The following is a 12,276-nucleotide window of genomic DNA, read 5'->3' as shown; positions in this document are numbered from 1 at the left end:
AGAGAGGTTTCATCACAGAGCAACAAGGGAAGAACTTAGTCCCTGGGCTGAGATGGCTCTTTCCTCACTGTCATGGGTATCATCTCATCAAGTCTGTCAAGTCCGTTTGTGAGAGTCTCCGTTCCTTACAACCAAAGAGCTCAGTGGAAACAAGAACCTGCTTGCAACATCTCCCGGAGTACCGCTAGCCACGGCCCTTCATCCCCCAATTTTCACATAGAATGTACAAGGGAGGCCAGGTTCTGTGCAGGGGAGGGAGCAGAAGGAGAGAATAAGGGAATTCTGGCTTTGAGGAATTCAAAAAGGAGGGGAGGAGCCTGGCAGGGGTGAGAATATAAATATTTCAACAAGGTAAGTGGGTTGGGAGAGAGGACACAGAAAACCCACGGGAGTTTTCTCCTATGGAGAGTTGACTGCATCCAAATTTATTTTTAATTTTTTTTTGATGTTTATTTATTTTTGAGAGAGAGAGAGACAGAGCGTGAGCGGGGGGAGGAGCAGAGAGAGAGGGAGACACAGAATCCGAAGCAGGCCCCAGGCTCTGAGCTGTTGGCACAGGGCCCAACGCGGGGGCTCGAACTCTCCAACCGTGAGATTGTGACCTCAGCCGAAGTCGGACGCTCTACCGACGGAGCCACCCAGGCGCCCCCATCCAAATTTATTTTTAAAAAAGAAACGTTGCCAGGGCGCCTGGGTGGCTCAGTCGGTTAAGCGGCCGACTTCGGCTCAGGTCATGATCTCGCGGTTCGTGAGTTCGAGCCCCACGTCAGGCTCTGTGCTGACGGTTCAGAGCCTGGAGCCTGCTTCGGATTCTGTGTCTCCCTCTCTCTGACCCTCCCCGTTCGTGCTCTGTCTCAAAAATAAATAAACGTTAAAAAAATTAAAAAAAAAAAAGAAAAAGAAACGTTGCCTACTCTCACTTGTACCGTGAGTTGGAAATCATACCAACTCATTAGTAAAGGAGAAATAAAAGCCAGCCCTTGCAAATGCTCGGAGGGTGTCCGGGAAATGTATTAGCTGACTTAAATTGAGGCACAAATAAAGAGGCCCGGATTGTACTGGGCTTTCTTATTACCTCAGCGAGAAAACAATGACCTTCTCCTCACACAGCGAGAACTAATTGATTACTGCATAACCACGATTCAGTTTAACAAATATTTCCCAAGGAAGGCACGATTAACGAATCAACTCGATGACAATATCAGATTGTTTCTCCGTGTCTTTCCTATGACCGACTCCCCCACCGCCACCCAAGGAATGTCTTTCTTTTTTTTCTCCTGAGAAGTACCCCCTTGCGTGGAACCAGGGGGTTACAGTGGTTGCTGCCTAAATAAATAGCAGGGTATTTGAGGGGCGCCTGGGTGGCTCAGTCAGTTGAGCGTCCGACTTCGGCTCAGGTCATGATCTCACAGTCTGTGAGTTCGAGCCCCATATCGAGCTCTGTGCTGATGGCTCAGAGCCTGGAGCCTGCTTCCGATTCTGTGTCTCCCTCTCTCTCTGCCCCTTCCCCGCTCATGCTCTGTCTCTCTCTGTCTCAAAAATAAATAAAAACATTCAGAAAAAAAAAATTAAAAACAATAAATAAATAGCAGGGTATTTGAAACCAAGGGTGGTTACTTCAGCTTGGCTGTGAACTAGGCGTGTTGGGAAGTGACCGAATGTAGACATCTATTTCCTCCTTACACGACGAAAGAAATCTTTGAGGGCTAGAAGAGGTGGGCTTTGGGGAAAGTGAAGCAAAAAACACCGTGTGATGTAGTGCAAAGACCACAGGAGTTGGGATCGTCGGCCTGTTTGTTTCCTGAATCTGCTACTGCCTTGCGATGCCATAAGGCCTTGAGATAATGTTTGGAATCTGTATTTTTGTAACCTCATTGTGGTAATAATAATAACGACGACGATCGAATGACTTCCCTTAGCTTCCTCACTAATGTGGGACCCTTCCTAAACCATTAACGGCCATGTAAATATCCGTTACTATAATGAGTCAAACGTTCAACCACGCAGGTCTGTTTTCCTGATTGTGACGCAAACGTGGAAAGAAAGATGCAGGCAACTATTACTTGACCCTAACACGGAATTCTGGAAATCCCAATGATTTTTGGCTCTTTGTTGTGAGTAATTCTGAAGCCACTCAGGTGACCGAGCAGGGGTAAAGTGGGGACTGGTGAGGAGCATCTGCCCAGAATCCTACGGGTCCATGCCACAGATCGCACCCCAATTCTGTCAGCCATCTTTCAAATATTGTGTTATTTTATGTATTCCAACATACACGAGCTTGGTTTGTGCTGGGTTGGGAAAAGAGGCTAATGATACGGGCCACGATGCCCAGGAAGCGCCACTTCGGACTAAATGACAGAGGGGGAATCTAGGTTTGAAAGAAAGGGGAAGGAGGAATCGCTTGCCTCAGGGCACACCCAGTCAAGAGAGCATCCATGTTGTATCTTCTGTATTCTAGGCACTGTTCTCTGTAGACAATACTGAAGTAAAGGACATCACCTCTGACCTTAGGAAGCAGATAGCGTATTGGGGAACGTGACACATCTCCATAGAAAAAAGACATACGCTCCCTTTTCACACCACCAGCTGGGATGGCAGCCGTCTCCTACCCCAGATCATGTCCGCCCTCCAGGGCCAGATGGTGATGCTCCACGATGGCCATGGGGCAACCAGAAAACAAAGCACACGCTGCCCAGAAGCTTCTGGAGGTTCCTCGTCCACCACGTCAAGGAGCTGGAAGTGCTCCTGTGGTGCAGGAGATCTCGCTGTTCTCGGATTGCTCACGGTGTTTCCTCCCAGAAGCCCCAAGCCAAAGCCATTGTGGAAAGGGCAGCCCAGCCGGCCCCCAGAGTCACCAGCTCAATCCCAGGATATACGGCGTGGAAAGTGAATACGACAGATGCTCATGTGCACATTTTCTTTGCGGTAAGTACAACCTTGACCACTCTGGGGGCAGGAAAAAAAAAAAAAACCATGGACACAATTTGCTTACGTGAGCTGTGGGGGGTGGGGGCAAGACCTTGTCTTCTTCCCCTCGGTGTACCTGCTGCTCGGAGGGTGTCTAAGAAATGTCAGATGAGTGAAAGGAGAATGGAGCGCGATCGAGAAATGCCTCAGGAGTCCAGAGAAAGGAATGTTGCCTCGTGGTCAAGGAAGGCATAAATGGACCGTGCTTCCGTTAGGACTTGAATGGTGATGTAGGATTCAAACAGCAGAAGAGGAAAAATGACTCTAAGCGCTAAAGCGTCATGTCCAGAGGCCAAGAGCCCAGAACGCCCACGGGAATGAAAGAAGGGGCGATAACAGTGACCAGTTATAGACGGTGTAGACACACGCTCCCTCTCAACCTTCACCTGCCACAACTCTGGGAGCTACCCGCTATTATGCCCATTCTACAGAGGAGGAAGCTGAGGGTAAGGGTCAAACAGCCTACCTCCCCAGTATCACACAGTAATAAAGCAAATAAGAAAAAGAATACAAATACGGAAGGTACTTGCAACACTAGAGATAGCCCCTGCCTTTTCTTCAAATCAGGTTAAATTCAACTCAGAACCTCAGCCAAGTGCCGTCCTCACCCCAGTGCGATCCACCCCTGTCCTTAGGCTGATGCAAAGGTCTTAGGGTTCTGGATCATACGCAGGGGAAAATGCTTGAGGAGGCCTCTCTGGTCTTGGCCCACGTGCTCACCCCTGCGATGCCCACAAGTCTGGCCTGCAGCTTCCTGGAGTGCCGGAGCCCCGCTGCCTGTGCTCAGCCCCCCTGAGAGTTCTGTCGCGTGGGGATCCTGCCCTGTCCCAGGTTGCAGGATGTATGGAGGGCGTGGGGAGGGAGGTCCGTGCCACTCATGGTTCCCCTAATTCTCCGTATCCTTCTCCGTTGGCAGAAGTCTCGATGTCTCTGTTTTTGCCTATCTCCCACTTCCCCTCCCCTCCCCTCCGCTTCCCCCACCAAACGATGCAAACATCCCCTGAAACAGGAAACCCTTTTAGGGGGCACCCGGGTGGCTCAGTGGGTTAAGCATCCGACTCTCGATTTCAGCTGAGGTCATGATCTCACAGTTCGGAAGATCAAGCCCCAAGTGGGGCTCTGCGCTGTCAGCTTGGAATTCTCTCTCTCTCTCTCTCTCTCCAAATACATAAAAAAAGAAGCCCTTTTAGAGCAGGGAAGGGAAATACTGAGAGTACAGCACAAATAGCTTTTTCTCTTGGACAGTTCCACAGGAGTAAAAATAAAAAAAATTCCAATTAATATTGCAATTAATTAATCGACCACAAAGCTACCTTTTTTTAAAGTTTGCTGTGTGAGGGGACTACATTAAGCCCTTTACCCACAGGTACAATTATTACCCCTACTTTATAGTCAAAGAAACCAGAGCTTAGAGAAGTCAAAGTGTCTTACTTAAGATTGCAAGGCTCCTTAAGTGATAGAATCGAAAGCCAAACTCAAGAACGTCTGGCTGGAAAGTCTAAACTCTTTTATATGCCTTTTAAGGGAAGCAATTCTTCCCAGCTGGAGTCCAGAGCAGAGGTTTATTTTTTCCTTCTCTTAAAAAGAAAACCCACACAATTACAGATTCTGCATTAAGTAGCAAATTTAGGAAGAAACTTACTCTTGGTCTCATTAAAACTCCCATCAATTTTCATCTGTCTTTGTCATCTTCTAGAACTTTGCATTTGCATACTTAATTATTTTTTTTTACTTTTTTTTTTTAATGTTTATTTACTATTGAGAGACAGAGAGAGACAGAGCACGAGCCGGGGGTGGCAGAGAGAGGAGGAGACACAGAATCCGAAGGAGGCTCCAGGCTCTGAGCTGTCAGCACAGAGCCCGACGTGGGGCTCGAACCCACAAATGGTGAGCTCATGACCTGAGCTGAAGTTGGACACTCAACTGACTGAGCCACCCAGGTGCCCCTGGTGTTTTTATTTCTATGGAATAGATTCCCAGGAGTAGGATTTCTGAGTCAAAGGGCATACAATTATTATAACTGAATAGATATTGCCAGATTGCTTTTCAATGCCTATACAAACACACACTTTACCAGCATTGTAGGAAAGTACAGGCCATAGTTCCAAATGCTAGTCTGAGACCGCCTCACAAATTGACCATTTAGTAGGCATCGGGAGGGACCCAGGAATCTCTATTTTTTTCAAAGATCTCCATGTAATTTTAATAGGTACTAAGATTTGGAAGTCACAGGTTTGTCCCTGTAGGATTTACCCCATGGGAGAAATAAGGGGCAGAGATCAGGAAAGCCATTTGATGGGGGGACTCCCTTTAACAAAGGACTTTCAATGAAAACTTTTCACATTATCACCAAATAAAATTATAAGCAACAGGGGTGCTTGGGTGGCTCAGTCATGTAAGCATTCCACTTCAGCCCAGGTCATGGTCTCTGGGTTCCTGAGTTCGAGCCCTGCGTTGGGCTCTGTGCTGACAGCTCAGAGCCCGGAGCCTGCTTCAGATTCTATGTCTCCCTCCCTCTCTGCCCCTCTTCCTCTCTCTCCCTCTCTCTCTCTGAAAAATAAATAAACATTAAAACATTAAAAAAATAATAAAATTATAAGCAACAGAAAACTTGACAGGACTGGAGAAAGAAAATATTAATAATTCAACCTTAAATATATGTCTCATTATCTGTCCACCCCACTGGTAATACTTATCTTTTAATAAATTTTTGTTGTGAGCACAAGTATATGGTAGAACGTTGCGTCTCTGATGGAATATTTTAAATTCAATTAAGTCTATAGCTTAGGTATAACACATGACCGTCATTCAAACAGTAATCAGAACAATTCTTTCAGCAATACTATTTTGCTACAAAAAATTCTAACCTTTATATCAAAAATACCCTAATGTTTTAATTTTTCTGTAGAGAAACAAAATATGATCTTGCATTGGATAAAAGTATTAGATTTGTTTGCTAAAAGTAAATACTGAATATACCATATGTTTTATATTCCCATGTTGGCATTTCCTCATTCTTTCCCTTTTCTTCTCTTTTCTATTATTTTCTGCTTGCCCTCCTCCCAATCTCTCCCTCCCCATCTCCCCCCTCCAACCCATTCTTCACCCTAGGTCCGCACGCCAGGACGGCTGGGGCTGCTGCAGTTCCAACATTGACCACTAGGGGCCCTCTGCTCCCCTGGCCTGTGGGCAGAGAAAAATGCCTTCTCTCTTTTCCAACTTTTTTTTAAACTTTTTTTTTTAATGTTTATTTATTTTTGAGACAAAGAGACAGAACTTGCGTGGGGGAGGGGCAGAGAGAGGGAGACACAGAATCCGAAGCAGGCCCCAGGCTCTGAGCTGTCAGCGCAGAGCCCGACGCTGGGCTTGAACACGGGAACAGTGAGATCGCGACCTGAGCCGAAGTCGGACGCCCAACCGACCGAACCACCCAGGCGCCCCATCGTTTCCAACTTTCTTAATGGAAATAAGTCTCCCGGGGATTTTCAAAAGGATATCCCCCAGACGAACCAAGGGAAAACAAAGAGAAATTTTAAGAAGACGCTCCAAACAGCAAATACAGCTTCCGAGTTTAGAACGACCCAAACCTAGTCTTAGCTCTCGATTGATACGGCTGATAGGCTCCAGCCTCGGTTCCGTTTCTTCCCCCCTCTGAGGGAACACAAAGCAACAGTAAGTTACATTGGCCACGACTGGAGAGTTAGCAGGAAGGAAACCGACTGCCTCTCAACACTTCGTTCTTAACCATCTCTCTCGGCATGACCTTGGGGAGGATTCTCCCAGCTCCTCTTGCTTTTCCTTGCTGGGGAGCTTTTGCTCTGCAACCGTCCTGATGTCTCACCTTCCCTCCACTTCCTGGCCCTCCGGCGCCAGCCTCCTGGGTGTTTTTCTTGAGCTCACTCAGAGGTCTCTATGGCTCTTAGCATTGGGAGCCTTACCTTCAACGTCTCCCCTTGCTAGCGTCTGATCTGACTCCCTGTGGAGTCAGGACTCGCAGCAAGGCTGGGGCTGAGTCAGGATCCGAACCCAGCTCTTCCGACTTTCAAACTGCAGACTGCCATTTATACCACGGGCCATCCTTCAAAGGGCCATGCATGAGGCGATCTACGTATTATATGCATAATGCATATAGTAACAGCGGCAATAGAATAGAAAGGTATGCATATAAACATGTTTGCGATCCGAAAAGATCTTGAGTTTTAAGCCTGAACAAATCAAGTGTAAGAACACAAATGTATCTTTGCCTTCTCAGCTGGTTCAGAACGTCGCTGAAAAAATACTGATTTTCTCTGCCCGGCGAGTGTACAGGTTTTCAAGAGCTCCCATTTTTAACCTGACGGGTTCCTTCCCACGTACTCTGGATTTGGAGATTTCATTGCTGGCCAGAGCCAATCGCTAAGAGGCACCTCGAAATTAGCACGGCAGCAAACTGACAAGTCAACAGCGCAAAGAAAGCCTCTTCAGGGTAAAATCATAAGGTGGGTAGAACGCGGTGGTAGTGTTCCGGGCTTTTCTCTTCCACTAAGTCAGTAATTGTTGCTTGAAGGTTAACATGGCAATTTTTTTTTTTTTTTTACTCATTTTTTCCTGAGGAACATCCACCTGCTTCGTAAGATTCATGCGAGAATACTTCCTAAACGGTGCCGTAGACTCCCATTGCATCCCATTTTTTGGCATATTAAGATTAAATGGATCAGTTGCTCATCAACCATTCACCTAATGATTTCACTATCCGTTGATGACTGGTGCCTACCACCCTGATTCCCTTAACAGTGGCAAAGGAGCGATTTCAAAATTCTATTCTTTCTTCTGCATTTATTGGCTGGAATTTTTCCATCAAAAAGAACTTTTCCTTCACTTCCCTTTTGGTTACACGGGCATGCAATTCTTACAGAAAAGGTGGAATGAATATTTGATTCCTTCTGTTTATTAATTTTTTAGAGACATTAGTTGGTTACTTAGCAATCACCAGTGGTGACCACTAGATTTAACTACAAAAGCAGAGTTTTATTTATTGGGTATTTTCCATCCACTGCAGTTATTCTTTTTTGATGCTCAGATTGTCCCTTCACTTCGGCTCTTGCGTCTTCTTAAATTTTTTTTAACGTTTATTTTTGAGAGAGAGAGTGAGCACGAGCAGGGGAGGGGCAGAGAGAGAGGGAGACAGAAGTTGCGGGGTCTGAACCCACGAGCCATGAGATCATGACCTGAGCCAAAGTCGGATGCTTAACCGCCTGAGCCACCCAGGTGCCCTGACTCTTGTGTCGTTTTGAAATTACTTCCTTCATCTTTGAAATCTCTCTTCGTTTTTGGTACAAGATGTTCTAGATCCATTTTACACGTGTTCTGGTCCAGGGCAATAATCAGCCATTTCTGGAAGGAGACTTCGTTCCTCTCTATGAGAAATGGTATTTTGAGACCAGGTCTGGTTGCTAAGGGTGCTCATTGCTTCTGGGATGTCATTTTTTCCTGCTTTAGTGGCTAGAGTTAGGAAACACAGGCTTTTTAAGAGGAAACAAATCATGAGACCATATTGCCATTTCCAATGCAAATTACTTTTTTGCAGGTTTTTGTTTAACCTCCTCAGTTTTACCCTTCATCTCCTTTTTTCATCACTCAAAATCTCAGGTCCCACACCGTAAACACGGTTGTTTGTTTGCTTTCTCTTACACAGTATCTATCGTTGTTTCAAACAACAGTAACGAACTGTCACTGACGTAAGGTGACTGAATGAGATTAGGATTTTTCAGAGGTTCTTTTTGTCTGTAGAACATACCCCACTGGAGAAGTACAGTTAAAATGCTATATTCCAGGGGCACCTGGGTGGCTCAGTCGTTTAAGTGTCCCACTTCTGCTCAGGTCATGATCTCACGGTTCGTGGGTTCGAGCCCCACGTAGGGCTCTGTGCTGACAGCTCAGAGCCTGGAGCCAGCTTCGTATTCTGTGTCTCCCTCTCTGTCTGCCTCTTCCCCGCTCACTCTCTCTCTCTCTTAAAAATAAATAAACATTAAAAAAAATTTAAATGCAATATTCCAAACTCACTTGAAATTTTTTCTCTGTGTTGCTGTGACCGAATTCAAAGAAGGCTTCACAAAGATGACTGGCCCTAATCCCCAAACCTGAAAATGAGAGGTCACTCTTGTGATTATGTGATGTTATATGGCAGAGTTGGCTTTATTTTTTTAAGTTTTATTTATTTATTTTGAGGGAGGGAGGGAGAGAGAGAGTGAGAGAGAACAGGGGAGGAGCAGAGAGAGAGGGGGAGAGAATCCCAAGCAGGCTCTACACTTACAGTGGGGCTTGATCTCAGGAACTGCGAGATCATGACCTGAGCCAAAATCAAGATGCTTAACTGACTGAGCCACCCAGGCACCCCCTTAGGGTCTTTTTTTTTTTTTTTTTAATGTTCATTTATTTTTGAGAGAGAGAGAGAGGGAGAGAGAGAGTGCGATCAGGGGAGGGCCAGAGAGAGAGGGAGACACAGAATCCGAAGGCAGTTGACATATGTCCTTTTTGTGAACTCTATTCAACCTTCGCCTCTTTTTAGTGAAGTGTTTAGCACTTTGCTTCTAAATTGTTAACAGCTCTGTACAAGGCAGAGCTACCCTAGCCTGTGCTGGTTATTTTCTGATGGGGACCTTTCAGCCGTCTAAGTGTCCTGCTTTGTGCGCCCAGCACCCTGACTCCCGCGTGAGCTGGCTTCTGGCTGAGTTTGGCCAGCGAGAGGTTCTGGCAGGAGAACGGAGGGTGCTGTCTCCCACTCCCTCCCATCTTCAGCAGTGACGACACCTCCCTTGGTAAAGCTCTCGAGCACTTCCTTCTCCAAAGTTCCGCTCCCGGTGGGCTCCTCTAACATTATTCCCCCCCCTTGTCTCTTCAACTCCAGGGGAGCTAAGGACAGCCCTTTACATCCCGGCTGTGGCCCTGCGTGTACTCCCTTCATTAAAAATCTCCATATTTGAGGGGCGTCTGGATGGCTCGGTCGGTTGAGCATCTGACTTGGGCCCAGGTCATGATCTCCCGGTTCGCGGGTTCGAGCCCCCATCGGGCTCTGTGCGGACAGCTCGGAGCCTGGAGCCTGCTTCGGATTCTGCGTCTCCCTCTCTCTGCCCTACTCCTGCTGGCCCTCTGTCTCCGTCTCTCTCTCAAAAATAAGTAAACATTAAAAATTAGAAAAAAAAATCTTTATTTGAGCCATTTGGGGTGAATTCTGATTCAGCATCCTAATTGTCACATACTTCTTTGTGACACAAGTTGTACGTATTTTTTTCCTCAGTTTACCACTTTTCCTTCGACTTTGCTGTGGTGATTTTTTTCATGAAGTTATTATTAGTTTCTCAGTTTATTTACTTATTTTGAAAGAGAGAGAAAGAGGGGCGCCTGGGTGGCTCAGTGGGTTGAGTGTCCGACTTCAGCTCAGGTCACGATCTCGTGGTCCGTGAGTTCGAGCCCCGTGTCGGGCTCAGGGCTGATGGCTCAGTGCCTGGAGCCTGCTTCCGATTCTGTGTCTCCCTCTCTGTCTACCCCTCCCCCGTTCATGCTCTGTCTCTCCCTGTCTCAAAAATAAATAAACGTTAAAAAAAAAAGAAAGAGAGAGAAAGAGAGCATGAGCAGGGGAGGGGCAGAGAGAGAGACGGAGAGAGAGAGAATCCCAAGCAGGCTCCACACTGCCAGCGTGGAGCCCGATGTGGGGCCTGAACACACAAACCACAGGATCAAGACCTGAGCCAAAACCAAGAGTCAGATGCTTAACCAAATGAGCCACCCAGGCGCCCCCCAAGGAATGACTTCTTAAAATTGTGCAGTAAAACTTATCTTTAGTATTATTATGATGTCAGCTATGGGTGTCATAATTACCAAAGTTTGTCCTGCTTCCAGATTATAAAGGAAGGCATCTGTATCTAGAACTTATTTGAGTTTCATTTTTGACATTTGATCTCTGACCCACTGGAATTTACCCCATATACAAAATGCTCTTTTTAAAAACAATTTAATGTTCATTATTTTTAAGAAAGAGAGAGAGAGAGAGAGCAAGCAGGGGAGGGGGAGAGAGAGAGGCACCGAATCCGAAGCTGGCTCCAGGCTCTGAGCTGTCAGCACTGAGCCTGATTCAGGGCTCGAACTCACGAACCGCGAGATCATGAAGTCAGATGCTCAACCGAATGAGCCACCCAGATGCCCTATACCCCGTAAACAAACTCTTATATCACCTTTATTGGTGATATACAGACTTTATTGGTTTGGCATATGTTATTTTCTGGGAGGAGTCATAATAATGGTGAAAATTATCATAATTTCTTCTATTCCAATCTGGTACGATTGTTTCAGAACGTGTAACCTCCAGAATATTTTTGTTTTAAGCCACCCCGTTTGGGGCACTTTTATTACTGCAGCCCTTAGGAAACAGACACACCTGATCTTGTAGCTCTAAAAACTATATGCTGAAGATTCCCAAACTTTTATCTACGGCTCACACCTCTTTTCAGCTGTTTACTTCACATCCTCACTTGGACAGCTAATGCCCATCTCAAACGTCGTGTGTCCTGAGGCTCCTGGGTGGCTCCCCAGACAGCTGAGCGTCTGACTCATGGTTTGTGAGATCAAGCCCTGTTTTGGGCTCAGAGCGGTGCAGAGCCTGCTTGGGGTTCTCTCTCCCTCTCTCTCTGCCCCTTCCCCCCTCCCCCTTAAAATAATCATTTTTGTTTTAAAGCCTTGATGTGTCCAGACTGAATTTCTGACGTCCAGCCCTTACCCCCACCTCCAGGCTTTGGGGTGGCCGCTGATGGCAACTCGATCCTTCGGCCGCTCAGACGATAGCTCTGGAGTCAACCCTGACACTTCTTTTTCTCTTATACTCCACATCCAACCTATAAGGAAATCTTGTTACCTCTACTTATAAAATATAACCAGAATCCAGCCCTTTCTCACCTCCTTCACCGATAGCATCCTGGTCCAAGACACCGGCATCCTTCTACTCCAAATCCTTTCCTTCTACTCCTAGCAGAAGCCAAAGTCCCGTCCATGGTCTGTGGGATCCCGCACAAATCCCCTCTTCTTCTCTCTTGCCTGCCTGACCCATCTCTTCCCGCTTCCCAGCTTGCTTGCTGTGCTCCAGTGACCCCAGCCCATTTGCTCTTCCTTGAAAATGCAAGGGACCCTCCTACCTTCGATTCTTTGAATTAGCTGGTCTGTCTGTCTAGAATGCCGTTCTCACACGTCCTAATGATCAATTTCCTCATCTCCTCCAAGTCTGTGCTCAAGTGTCGGATTATCAAGAAGCCCTAACCTGACCACCCTATTTGATATTAA

The sequence above is a fragment of the Panthera tigris genome, chromosome F3 (assembly GCF_018350195.1).
Source record: "Panthera tigris isolate Pti1 chromosome F3, P.tigris_Pti1_mat1.1, whole genome shotgun sequence".
NCBI classification, from domain to species: Eukaryota; Metazoa; Chordata; class Mammalia; order Carnivora; family Felidae; genus Panthera; species Panthera tigris.
This window is presented reverse-complemented; position numbering follows the sequence as displayed.